This window comes from Cygnus olor, chromosome 1 (genome assembly GCF_009769625.2).
Source record: "Cygnus olor isolate bCygOlo1 chromosome 1, bCygOlo1.pri.v2, whole genome shotgun sequence".
NCBI lineage: Eukaryota > Metazoa > Chordata > Aves > Anseriformes > Anatidae > Cygnus > Cygnus olor.
This window is the reverse complement of record NC_049169.1, coordinates 191983913-191997305: the sequence shown is the minus strand read 5'-3', so window position 1 is coordinate 191997305 and position 13393 is coordinate 191983913.

Sequence of the window (13393 nt, the reverse complement as noted above, 5' to 3'; positions counted from 1 at the left end):
AAATCATAATTTTTAATAAAATTATAAAGTTAAAATAAGTAAAAATTTAATAAAGTTAAAATCAGTAAAATGTAATAAAAATCTCACCATCTAAAATAAAGTTGCATAACCAAAAAATTTTATTCAAAATCCTCTTTTTGGAGGACAAGATACACCAAATGTGGTATAGTGAAATCAAAATGCCTCTGAGAATATACCAGGGAAAATTAATATAAATTGAGTGGAAATGCCTACCATTTCAGCTAAGAAGCAGATTGTCTATAGCTTAATTATATCACAGATAATTCTCTGATCTTCAATAGTGCATAACTCCAAGAGTGCTTTTATTGCAGGAGGATTACTAACATAAAGCAGAATTCTGTGCTTTGGGATCAGGAAAGCCAAGGCACAGATGGAACAGAACTTGGCAAGCGATGCAAAGAATAACAAGAAGGGATTCTGTAGGTACCTTGGCCAGAAAATAAAGTCCTCATAGAGCATACCTCCTCTGATAAATGAGAAGGAAGAACTGGTAACAACAGACATGGAGAAGGCTGAGGTGCTCAACAAGTTCTTTGCCACAGTCCTACATCTTCCTACATCTCTCAAGTCCCTGAAATTCTAGGCAGGGACTAGGGGAGCAAAGTCCCTCCCACTGTAAGCGAATAGCAGGTTTGAGACCACCTGATGAAAATGAACAGGTACACGTCTATGGGGCCCGATGCCATGAATCCCAGAGCCCTGAGGGAATTGGCTGATGGGGTTGCCAAGCCTCTCTCCATCGTATTTGAAAAGAAGCTGTGGATGCCTTATGCTGGAGGTATTCAAGGCCAGATTGAATGGGGCTTTGAGCAACCTGGTCTAGTGGGTGGCATCCCTGCCCCTGGCAGGGAGTTTTAGTTAGATGATCTCTAAGGTCCCTTCCAACCCAAGCCATTATATGATTCTGTGATTCTTTGAATAGGGAAATTCTATCAGAATCTGGTTCTTATTCTACTGACTTTGCATAAATACTCTTAACAGTGGAAGTTGGAGGTGTAGCCCATTCACATCCTTAAATATCAGTGGCTATTGGTGTTGGTCATCTACAAACACAGTGTCAGAAGAATAAACATTCTTTAAAAATATATTTTTTTTTACCCTTGCTTTGTTTATAGCAAGCAAGTTCCACCTGCAAGGTCAGGTAAAAAACACATTTAGGCTTCAGTTGAACTCACTAGCTAGTCCTCTTCTACGTACATTGACAAGAAGTCTAAATGGCTTCAGCTGCCAGAGGAAATATTCATTTTATCAAATGTGAACACTTGTAATATAGACAGCTCTCTTTAAGTGAGTTTGCCTAATTACCTTTATTTTCAATGAAGAAAACCAGATACTTCTAGCACACAATTTATCTCATTCTGAAGTAGACATCTAAAATGGGTCAGATGAATCATGCCTTAAAAGAGGCTGTTTCTCTGCATTGAATATAAAGCAAGTCTGACATGACTGGCTCAGAAGCGTACGCTGCAAATGTCTGAAGTTAGGTGAGAGGAATCCCATCCCACCTGTTTGTACACATAATAAAAGAAGAATACCAATATAGTATAAAAATGAAAAATGAACAAACTGTCCCCAGGCTTTAAAACATGTTGTTTTAATCTTGAGCAATTCAGCTCTTAATTTAGGGTTAGATTCAACTCCCATTGAAGTCAATAGCTGTATGTTTTGAGAGGAATTTAATGAGGCTTGTCACTTAGCTTTGTTTACTCTCTCATCAAGGATATTTAACTAAATTCAATTAGAAATGGATATCCAATGCTTAATGAGAAAGGATATTTTATAAATGTGTTTATACTTTGAATAGGATTGTTTTGAAACAGGGTTTTTTCTTCCTTCCAAGTTTTAAATTAAATATATAAGCAGTATTGATAAATCCTTAGTGATATATGCACTTAATAATTCTAATTCAAATAACACCAGGAAGTACAGATGTTTATTTTCCCTACACAGGATGATTTGCCCTTTAATTAATATGTGTAATACATTAAAAAAGCCCAGCAGGATGTTGCTGCCTTATTTAAGTGATGGCTTTGGAACTTGCTTTGCACTCTCAGTTTTGCAGAGATCCTCAGTGGTGAACCCCAGATGATGAAGGTAGGCAGTACAATGGAGGTTTGGTTGGAAAGTCTGATAAAAGCATTAGGGACCTAGTCTAGGTGATGAAAATGAATCTCTATCTAAATGAAGATTTACTGTGTAGCTCAGGTGTAATCCAGTCCTGATCTCAGTATGAGGAACTGAAAAACCAGGGGGCATGGACTTACATGACTGTGACCGTGGCATGTAACTCCAGAGCCTTTTCTAGCTCTAATGGGAGGGGAAGCCAAGTGATTCGTGCTGTTTCCTCCTTGCTGGATTCATCCTAAATATCAACCTGGCTTCACAGTTAACAAATTTGCATGTGCACCTAGCATAGAGGTCTTGAAAACAGGGAGAGAGGGAATTCTGTCGAAGGCAAGAGTGCTGAGAATTGTGGATAACAGGTTGCACAGCCACCCTTTTTGACAACACCAGTGCAAAAGCAAAAGAGGTCAACTTGGAAGGATTCTTCTAAACACATTAAGAATCAAAGTAGCAACTCTACATATTAATAACAGGATTAAATTAAATTAAAAGAACTGGATCAGTATGGGAGTGGCTGAAGGTGAGGGACTCGCCAGTGCACCTGGACGTAAAAGATGAGGATTTATCTAGGTGGAGAAATACAAGCAGCTACAGCAGTTTGGGAAGAAACCGACGACCCCATTCCTGTGGAAAGGGATTTTTTGCTGAACAAGCAGTTCTGTAGATTAGCTGTTTGCCATGCCATTGCTAGCTTTCATCCACCCAACATCCTGGCTGCTGTAAGCATGTGAGGGAGGACTGTGTGCTCTGCAGAGTTCTTTAGTGACAAGTACTGAAGATAATGGCCGCCAGGGTAACTTCAGCACCTTTGGTGCTTTGCTTCCTGGCAAATCTGTGCTGGAATTGTTCTAATTGTGTCAACCTGTATTTAGGAAAATTTGGTACAGACTTACTAAAACTCTGGGTCCTGGAGGGATGCAGAATTAAGAAGTCTTTCCTGTTCCAATTAATTTAGTTACATTAGTAGTTTTCCTGCAAATTATCATTTTGTTAATTAACCTTGCAGACTTTGTATTTCATACTGAAAGATGAAGTTTGTACACATTAAAAATGACAGTGATATGTAATCCATTACTTTTTTTTTTTTTTTTTTTTTTTTGGTGAGGAATAAAGAAAAAACAGAGAAATGTTATCAATACTTTACAGGGAAGGTGTGAGAGGCTGCATGTGTATTAATTCATATAACTGCAACATTTTTGGGTAACTTTTTACATGGTGATATGCTGAAGAATTTATATATGATCTCATTTTCTTTTAACACCAGCCATAAATTCTGTATTATACAGGTGTATTTCATCAGAAGAAAGAAAGAATTACACACTGGTTTTGTAATGCTGTAAGAACAGGAGGAGTTTCAATTTCTTCATTACTAGCACAAAAATGCTAGTAAAAGCACTTGGATGGCACAAGAGTTTTCAAAATAACTTCTTCAGTTTTAGCTTCATTTTATTTACCAGCTCACATGAACTATGTAAAAGGCTCTTTCTTAAAAGCAAATGAAAAATCAAGAATCACAGAATCATAGAATATCCCGAGTTGGAAGGGACCCATACGGATCATCAAGTCCAACTTCTGGCAGCACACAGGTCTACCCAAAATTTTAGACCAAGCAGGAAAAGCCTTAGTAATGCCTGTGCTTTAAGGGCAAGGGGATTTATGTGAGATTAGTATGTTCACAGAACAATTGTGTTCATCTTCTGTGCTGGATTTGGCGGTGAAAATGTTGCCACGTGATCAGAATGGTAACAGGCATTACCAAACTAATAAAATTGCACCATGATGTTTTTGTGCCACATGCAGCATGGGTATTCAGTCTGTTATCACAGGCTGATCTGCAAGGACTTGTCCGCCCTGCAGGTCCTTTGATGTCAGTCCTGTTGCGTTAAAGGGGTTCTTATATGCTAACACTGGAATACCTCACAGCCTGTTTTTGAGATGAGTTGCTGCTCAGGAAATAGGAAATGGCACTGGTAGGATTGACTACCTTAATCTGGTAGAATTGACTACCTAAGTGTTTCAGCACTTTGAAAAGGATTACCTGGGTGACACACTGTTGCTCAGCACTGGCAGAAGATGCCTGTACCAGTATGACTCCCAGCAGGACAACTAATTAATCTGGAGGGAGTCAGGAGCTGCCTAGCACCCTTAGCTTCTGTCCCATGTAGGAGTGAGCTCTAATGATGGCAGTTACTTTTTGTATGATCTTAAAAAAAATAACATTTTTAGCAGCTGGACATGCTGCCCTGGGGATGAGTAATGGAAGAATAATAAGGAAAAAACAGTCATATATTTCTAAGAAGGAGCTACTCAGAGCAGCAAGGCTTTTCTCTCTCTCCTTAATGTCCTTGGCGCTGTGAGGCCCAGCCAGGAGATGCTCCAAGAGGAGCCAACAATAATTATGTGCCTTTGCAATTAATCCTTGTCATAGATGATCATTATTAAGGTCAGAGTAGCAAAAATACTTTTTCCTTCAAATACCTCCTCTTTCAAGATCAGGAGCAAAACCAGCTCTTCCTTCATGCCCTGATCGTGATGCTTGTACCCATTTTCAGTCAGCCCTGGTAGCAAAGAACAGATCTGTATTAATTCAAGACAATGAAAATGCTCTGTCAGCCAAGCCCAAGGCAGTTCGAGTGCTGTGGTGGGCTGACCCCAGGCAGCAGCTAAATGCCCGCCCAGCTGCTTGCTCACTCCCCCCACAAGAAGGATGGGGGAGACTCAGAAGGGCAAGAGCTGGAAACTCATGGGTTGAGATAAGGGCGGTTTAATAGGTAAAGCAAAGCTGCATGTGCAAGCAAAGCAAAATAAGGAATTCATTCACTACTTCCCATCAGCAGGCAGATGTCCAGCTGCTTTCAGAGAAGTAGGGCCTCAGCACGTGTAATGGTTACTTGGAAATACAAGTGACAAAACCACAAAACTCGCCCCTCCCTCCTTTATCTTAGCTTTTATTGCTGGACTTGTCATATGATGTGGGATATCCCTTTGGTTAGGCTGTACACAGCTGCTCTGGCTCTGTGCACCCTCACCCTCCTTGCTGGGGGGCAGAGCAGCTCTAGGTGGCCCTGCTTGAGCAGGAGTTGGACCAGATAACCTCCAGACATCCCTTCAAACCTCATCCATTCTGCGATGCTGTGATTCTGTGAACTCCATCCCAGCCAGACAAGTGCTGATTGCATTCTGCTGCTGCTGAGGCAAAAGTCATCCCAGGAGAAGGGGAACAGCGGTGCTGGAAGAGCTACCTGGAGAGGAGCCTATTGTCTCTGGGGAGGTGTCTGAGGATGCTATATCGCCACATCAACCTACAGATCAATTAAAAATGCGTAACGCTAAATGTCTGATTGATGCCTATCTGGGAGACACGCATTGTTACAGCCAGCATTCTCTCCTTTTCTCAGGCGGAATAAATTACCATTCTCTCTATGCACATGCCTTGTCTGCATTCCCAGTGCAAGCCGCCGAGCACCACAGAGACCCCAGGCAGTGGAACCAGCCCTGGCTGCATGCGTGGAGGAAGGTGGCCAGGAAGCACAAGGCCAAGGATGCAGGGAGGAGCCCAGCCCCGGGCACGGCTTCCCAGGTGGGGCAGAGGCAGAGGAGCTGGGGCCAGCGCCAGGGCCAGGAGTGGCTTCGCTGCAGGGGTGTAGCGAGGGGTGCGGCCCCAGGCACCGCTCCAGAGGTGAGGTAGGCACGAAGACGCGAGGTCCAGGGTGGGGTGAGAGCAGCCTGTGTGCTGGCAAAGTGCCCTGCTCCTGGCTCTGTGCCCAGCAAGTGATAAAAAGAAAAGCAGGAAAGGACCTGCCAAATGACCTTCTTACCTGGGACACCCAATTTTTACTCCAGTGTGGGCTATACCATGCTGGTGCTCTAGATGCAAGGGGAGAGGGGTAAACAGGGCTCTGAGGAAGGCAAATGTTCAATGGACAGATTGAGTGAAAAATTAGGAAACGTTTGGCTGAGGTGAGAGCCTGAAGAGAAAGAAAAAATGCCAGACTGAAACCTGCAACATCCAGACCTGACAATTTCCAGCATCAATGACTAGGAGGAAGCAAGGAGGAACTGGTGAAAAAGATGGTGAGACAGCTGTGGAGAGTCTAGTGGATCACTTGCACAGAGAGGCAATGCCTGTTGTGGCAAAGTCTGCTAGTGCATAGTTGACCCAGCAACATATTTGGAATAACTTGCAGCTGGCAGAATGCTTCTGACTAGGTCACTGGCTCGTGTCATCAAGGTAAAGTATCGCTGACCTAGTTGTAGGAGGCACCAACTCCACCTTAGTGGATGGTCAAACCATCTCTCTGAGAATGGGGAAGAAGAAGGATGCTGATTTGGCTGCATGAGAATCAGACTGTGTGAGCATGTCTGAAAGCAATTGGGAGGTTAGAAAGAGCATTGGAGAGCACTAGTAGCGTGGCTTGAAGGGGGACCCAAAGGAAGAAGTATTTCTTAGTCACTGGCTTACAGCCTTCTTCAAAACTTCTATTAGATTTTAGTTCACATTATTTAATGACATATAATTCTCTATTATCACTGTAATAGAATTATATAGTTCTCATCTACCAGAAAATAGCAAACATCATTTTTGTGTTCATTCCTCTATTCCACTTCAGGAGTAAAACAAACAGTAAAATTTGCCACCTGTAATTCTATACGGACCAGAAATTCTCAGACCTATCTGGAAATAGAGCTTGGCTTCTGGACATGGACATTACCTTCCTGCTGGTGCATTGTTACTCTTCTTAGGAGACAGGACTTTGGACAGATGATGAGCAAACCAGGATATGCCGTGAGATAATGGGTATTTTTTCTTCCAGTGAAAATGATCTCACCCAAATAGTCCTGCATACTGCCTAGCTGCTTGGCTTAAGGGTAAACACAGTTTATATGTACTGAGGTATTTGCAAACTGGCTAAGTAACCTTGTTAAATGGGGATCCACTTAACCATACACCTAATACAAACAATTTGTTGGTAACTTTATGAAATAAGATCTTGCTTCAGTGCAAAGTGACTATAGATTGGAGGCATTGTTAATGAAAATGCTAGCATATTATGTTCATTAGGTGATAATGTAAGCAATTGTTCAAAGTACAAGGCAGTGGAGCCATTGAAGATTTTTCTTATCTTCTGTCTATTTTTCAGTACCCAAAATATTACTGTTATTTTCCACCTACTCCTCCTAAATCATCTTCCTGATAAAAAGATAAATCCAGTATTTCAGGTGCAGCTACATATGTCTTTGCTGTAGTGTTACGTTTCTAGATGATCTGAACCTCTTTAGTGAGTGATCCTAGAGTCAAATTGATGTGTTTTTTTTTCCTTCCATTTTTTTCGTCCAGTATTGCCTGGTTTTGACTCTCTGTGGGAAGAATTTATTTCTCTGACACTGTTACATGTAGAAGCCTTTGCAGAAGATTAACGAAATCAGTTCATCTCACTAAATGTGGTATCAATGAAGGTATCCATTTAAACACTTGGGAATGATGTCACTTCACCAGCTGTAGAGCTGTAGATATGTAGATATAACAATTTACATATCCTAGCATGTAGCTATGCAACACACATTATAAATAGCCTGATCAACAAGGCAATAAAATACAATTGTAACTCACAAATTTTACTGTAACTTTATTGATCTGATTGGAAGCTCTTGGAAGACCTAAATGAAAAATAAATAAATAAATAAGTACATATGAACTTTAAAAAATATTTAAAAACAAATCAATGTATGCCACTGTTTTTGAAGGATCTGCTTCCTAGGAAAACAAAAGTTGGTTTTGTTCATTTTGGAACTCAGGAGAAGAGGGGAACCTTTGTCACAAGTTCGCATCTGCTCAGGTATCTCCAAATCAGGTCTTGAGTCAGAAGAAAGGTCTCTGAAAGCATGCACCTATGTATGGTATAAATTGACAAGCACAACTTCTGTGTCTGCACTCTGCACTGAAAAACTACATCTCGAATTCCACATGAGAAACTAATTTAGCACTGATATGTTGATAATTTTTGGTAGCAGCATTTTATCTTTACTCCATCCAGTAAAAAGTTAATTGAATACCAGAATGTCAACTGAGACCATTCAGATACTTCAAAAGTAACACACTGTGAAAGCTTCTTGCACATGTAAGCTGCTAAGCACAATGGAAACAGTGATAAATTTACAGTGGGGGCCCTTAAAAATCCACAGATCATCGGAAGCTTTGGAAGGGTTTTCATACTGCGGGTGCAGCCTCTTCCTAGCAGCTGCTAGAAGCACAGAAGCGTTGCTGTGAATCCCTGCTCCTCCATGCTCCCCTGCAGCGTGGTGTCAAGCTGTTGAAGAATCAATGAAATACATCAAATTTAGCATCCTATCATTGTGTTGGCAAGTAGGGTTTGAGACCAGGGAGTGCATGGAACCGTTTGCCTGAACTTCTCAGATAAATGCCTTGCATAATAGAGATACGATCTGATAATTCATAATATGGCTAGCTTGTAATTCCTTTTAAAGATACAATCAACTATGTCTATCACAGCATTTATATAAGCTTTTCTGTCTTTCTTGAAAGAGCATGTTTTTTCAACAGTTTATTTTTCATTACATTTTTTTAACTTTGAATTAACTTTGTCCTTCATGAATTACAGCGTATCTCCAAAGCCTTTATTTCGTGAAGCACAACTTTCCAGTCCATACTGGCCAAGAACTGGCACAGAATCAATTCACCTTCGCAAGGATTTTGGGGAGGCTAAAAATGCAGTTATCCATTCCAAGCTATAGCAGTTGTCTTGCCTGCCTCACAATGTTGAGGACCTACTGAACAGCTTTCAAAAAATCCATGTGACACCAATCTGTCCTCCTGGTTGCATTTGTTGCCCATTGAGCCCCTCCCTGGAGCCGCAGTAATTGGATTCATTGAGGAAATGCATCCCCAAACAGGAAGTTTTGTTGTTAACATTACTGCAAGGAATGGGGTGGAGTGATTTGAACGAAGATGCAAAATAGCTGCTATCATGAGCGAGGATCAAACAGGTGGTGATGCATAGGTGGCTTTGGTTGTTACTGCTTTGAAAGGTGATAGAAAGGAAAGCAAAACAAAACACACACAGAGAAATGGTTGTAACTTAAAGCTATTGGTCTGGATTCCCCAGTTCATCATGTTCACTGGTGCTATACTATATAAAACAATTCCACAGTAGAGAAAATAAATATTTTTATTCTCTTCTATGACTCCTTGAATATAAATAGCAACTCAAATGCCTTTTCCTTTTTCCTAAAAATAAACTAAAAGGTCTTGCTGTGTACCCTGGATTTTCTCCTTTGTTCTTTAGTTCCTCTTCAAGCACTTTTTTTCAATGAAGACGTATCTTTTCTTTTGGTCTTTGTATCTTTGTATAATTTGCCATATTATGTTTATGTTATAAACACAGTAAAGACAGATTTACAATGAAATGCAGTAACAATAATAAATGTGAGGAAGAACAGCGGTTTTTTGTCACCCCAAATTTGAATTCACATTTATTTTTCTCTGATCCTGTGGATACTATCCTGAGCACAGAGGCAATGCTTGATGATGCGACACTTTCTTGCCATGGTGTGCTTCTGTAAACTCTCTGCAGAGTTACCTGTGCTTCTTACAGATTCTTACAGATTCTTTCTTCATTTTTCGTTTACCATGTCTGAAGTACCACAAACAGAGTGAAACCTAGGCCTTGTGGACAGCTATAGCACAACTCCAGTGAGGACTGGATTTCAAGTCCCAGCAATATTTGAATTGCCAGTTGTGTTCTGGGTCCTCTTCTAAGGGAAGTTAAGTTACTTTATTTGCCCTTTCAGTGCAGTTTAGGTATTACTATTTCCTGATGTCAGACAGCTACCGAGGAACAGGATGGTATGGAGAATCCAAACTGGAGGATAGTGATCACTGTGAATGCATGCATGCAGTTTTCTCCTGTGCTGGATGAGGAAAGCCATAGCGTGGCCACTTTCTCCTTGCACTTCACTGAATACATAGCAGTATAAATTCTTCAGAGACTGTTTACAATCTGGGGTTGAAAGCTGAGTATCATTGTTGTTAAAGCCCTGCACGTAATCATCCAGTTAGACAACATTCACATATACAACAGAATGGTATACAGCAATAGCACTGGGGTTTTCTGTTGCTTTTACTTTTGGTTTGTACCTTACAGGATAATTGCTAGCTTAAAGATAGATAGTGAATGCCTAAGTAGGAACCTTATAATAGAAACAGTCTCTCCATAACTCTGAAATTTTATGGGTGGTGACAATCAACTAGGAGCTCATCATTGGTATTTACAAAGTTGGGACTTTTTTTTTTCTCTATGTACATAATTTCACCTTTATTTACATTGAATTTTAATTGCTGTATTGTTACCTGGTCAATTATTCTACAGCCTTCACAGGAAATCCTTTATGACACTAGATAACGTGACATCGGGAGCAGCAAGGCTGTGCTGTAAGGGAAGGTGAGCGACCACAAGTCAGGCAGGAGCAGTGTCCTCACTGGCAAGGCACAGTCCCCAGCACCTGAGCAGGGTGAGCAGGTCCCAGGGTGGTAACCCAGCTCAGCCTCCAGCCAGTGACTGCTGGACAGACACGTCTGTGGTGGCACAAGGTCAAGCCAGGGAGTCAACTCAGCACATCAGGGTCCAGGTCCAGCTCAGCGAGGCGCCAGGCCAGGCACGGGCATGCTTTCAACATAACTCAGACAAGGACCAGGCAGGAAGTAAGGCACTTCACTAGCAGGCTTTGCCTCCTTACCCCTTTTTTGGATCACTTCTTCATATGCTGAAAGTCACAGCCTAGAAAAGACCCTACAGATTGCCACTGGTAATCTCTCTTTACTCTTCAAAATATTTACTTACGCCAGAGGCACTTGTAAGTATAGCTAAAATATTGTTCAGGCATATTTGACCCCTGTTTTACAGCTAACAGTATTGTATTGCTATTCTCTTTGTGAGCAGAATAGGAGACTACCAAGTAATATCAGCACTGATGAGTGCAGACAGTTGCGTGGTGCACGTTTATCCACGTCCCCTCTGCAAGCAATGAATCTGAGGTTTGTGATAGGAAGTTCATGCTGCCAAACACTGCTAAGAGGCAGAGCCAGCTAGCTTAGACTGGCTGCTTCCGAATTTGGTAGGGACCAATGCTCTGTAGAGCTGTGTAGAGGTTTTTTTTTTTTTTTTTTTAGTTTAGTTTAGTTTGTTTTAAGAGATGTTACACCTGTACAACTTAAATCTGAAATAGAGATCCTAACTTGATTAGAGAGTACTGAACATTTTGTGAGCTGAATCCAAAGAAATAGCCACCAAATTCAATACAAAGATTTGTCCAGGTTTTAACTTTGCCCATGAACCAACCTCATTTACTGAAACAACTGCTTTCTTGAATATTCATGTTGATGCTAAAATGATTTACAGGATTGCTAAATGAAGTTAAACTGGAGCACTAATCTGCTGAGAGGCTCAGTGAAGCTTTTAAGGTCCATGACTCATTCCTGGAGGTGTTCAAAGCCAGGCAGGATGGGGCTTTGGGCAACCTGATCTAGTGGAAGGTGTCCCTGCCCGTGGCAGGGGCATTGGACTAGATGATCTTTAAGGTCCATTTCAATCCAAACCATTCTATGATTCTATGATCCTGTGTTTTCACATGCCTCTGACTTTGTGTCCTTACATTTGGTGAACATTAAATTCTTTGGGGAGGGGTGACAGACCATCAGTTCCAGCTTACAGGCACTTAAATGTCATGTCTGGATGTCACGCTCCCATTATAGTCAGTGGAGATCTAGTCAATACAGCTAATGGACTCTACAGTGCGTTACAGATGACTAAATGAGATGTCTCTTTCAAAATTAGCCAAATAGCTCTACAGTTTCCAGTGGGCTTACACATAAGCATCTAGTGCCCTAGGGTAGATAAGCATCTGCATGAGGCTGCCAGATGTGACACAGGGCAGATGGGAGATCTGTGCCCTGCGGGAAAAGCCACTGGGGCTCAGGCAGGATGCCTATCTCAGATGGTAACAGACATACACGTGTTATCCCCTCTATTTAGATGCCTAAATTTACATGCATACAGCATGGAGCTGAATGCCACCCCTGGGATCAGATTGTCAACAAATGTTAAATTATTGTGTTGGTTTGTCTATCAAAAGTAACCAGAGTCTCCCATTAAAAAAAAAAAAATTCTTTTCTTAACAATGCTTCTGTTTCCATTTTTTCCTCTTTTCTTAAAGCCAGCAATAGTACAGAAATTTTATAGTTGTTAGCTTCAGAAATCCAACTATTCATGCACATGGCTCTCTACACCAACCATCACAGAACTGGTCTAATACTTCAGAAGGGAACAGTAGACAAATCTGCACAGCTTCATCACCATGCTGCTCCCCTTAAAGAAAAACTTGTGCCCTAAGGACATCAAGCACAGCAGCCACAGATTTTGGGCTGATGAGGAATAGCATCACCCCTCTGAAGCTTGGGGTGGCAGTATTTTATGCCTGCTGAGAGTGAGCCTTGCTGCTGTTCCCCTTCCATTTTTGAGAACGCAGCTATCACTCTGGTTTTTGGAGGTCACAATGGTTATTCACAGCTGAATCAACACATGGCATAGGGACAGTATAGTTTTCACCTGAGTCTTAAAGATCTTGTACTGGTGCAACTGCAATAATAAAGCATGAGGATACATATATATAAGTTTAATGTGACTTTGCAGTTACCTATGGGATGAACTTGGTTTGACAACTTTACAGTTCACACAGTTCATATCGGCCCAGGCTAGGTTCCTACCAGAAGACAAGTACAGGGATTGTTAGTAGGAATGGTTGAGGTGTAGGGAGAGGCATCGGTCTGGCCTCACCTCTATCAGCGTAAACAGGTACTACTGAGGTAGTTTAGCTTCAGCTTCCTTTTGCCTTACCACACTGTCTTTCTGTGATTGACTCCCAGCCTACGTCTCCTCTCTAAAACTAGTCTAATGACCCATTACTATCAAATATAGCTCTAATGAGCATAAACATTTAAACCAAATTTAATTGCTACAGCCAGAAATATGCAGATAGATAGGACTGGTTGGGCGGATTACACTTCACAGCCACACAAAGAGGTGTTTTTAAGTCATTATAAACAGGAGAGAAATATGCATTTCAGAGTTGAGCAATACGCCTAGTGAATAAACTACAGAATCAAAATAATAAATTATGACTCTTTCTCCAAACGTAAGAATAATCAAGCATACACACACAAGGATAATAAGGC